This window comes from Pectinophora gossypiella, chromosome 5, assembly GCF_024362695.1.
Source record: "Pectinophora gossypiella chromosome 5, ilPecGoss1.1, whole genome shotgun sequence".
NCBI lineage: Eukaryota > Metazoa > Arthropoda > Insecta > Lepidoptera > Gelechiidae > Pectinophora > Pectinophora gossypiella.
This window is the reverse complement of record NC_065408.1, coordinates 6993366-6994362: the sequence shown is the minus strand read 5'-3', so window position 1 is coordinate 6994362 and position 997 is coordinate 6993366. Positions and strand designations below refer to the sequence as shown.

Sequence of the window (997 nt, the reverse complement as noted above, 5' to 3'; positions counted from 1 at the left end):
AAAATAAAATCCTGTTATGTCTTGATAGGAAAGGACTTGCACTGTCATGCGTCTACTCGCCTGCATCAGCTTCGATGACGAACCACCAACGACGGATTTTTGTCTGCGTCTTTACAGAAAACTGACAACTACTGAGTAGTAGTTTTAGATCACGTACCTCGATTATCCGCGTAGGTAAGTATATGCGTTGAGAGATCATCGTCAAACGGTTAGTGATGGAAACGGATAGTGGCTTAGAGAATCACATAGCTGTTATCATATTTCTTACACAATTATTATAAATATTACATTTTCGATGTACTGTAACGGCCCCTGTGGTCCAGTGGTTGAACGTTGGGCTCGCCATCCGGAGGTCCCGGGTTCGAATCCCGGTAGGGACACATCACAAAAATCACTTTGTATTCCCTAGTTTGGTTAGGACATTACAGACTGATCACCTGATTGTCCGAAAGTAAGATGATCCGTGTTTCGGAAGGCACGTTAAGCCGTTGGTCCCGGTTACTACTTACTGATGTAAGTGAGTAATCGATACATGAGCCATGTCAGGGGCCTTTGGCGGCTCAATGATAATCCACCTACCAACCCACACGATAGAAGAAGATGAAGATGCACTATATCTATTATTTCATGACAAATTATTTAATCGAATCAAATATTAGTTTACAAATATTATGATAATTTGCATAAGTCTACTTAAACATAACGCTGGTTCTCAGAAGATGTACTGACCAAGCTGGAAATTGGTTTCCGATGAATTTCGAGAATCTAATTATTCTTAGTCTATTCCAGTGAATTTTAGCCTGTGTTTTGTGGCTCTCTTGCAATTAGTTTCTGCTCAAAGCACGTCTGGTACAGACTGGAGTCTATGATCCAGGCTAAGCCAACGGAAAACAGAATTTCGGTTAAACCAAACCATCGACAAAGTAAAGGAATCATCCATAAGTTCCGTTATCAGCTGAATAACTCAAATTATTTACTCATTTCCACTTTGGAGCGT

At 40.5% G+C, this 997-nt stretch overlaps 1 non-coding gene across 1 annotated transcript; it reads left to right on the top strand.

Annotated features, from left to right (window-relative positions):
• The first annotated feature begins 308 nt into the window (after positions 1-308).
• On the top strand, positions 309-380 carry Trnaa-cgc (transfer RNA alanine (anticodon CGC)). The gene has a single exon. It is a non-coding gene; the product is annotated as a tRNA-Ala (tRNA).
• Positions 381-997: the final 617 nt, after the last annotated feature.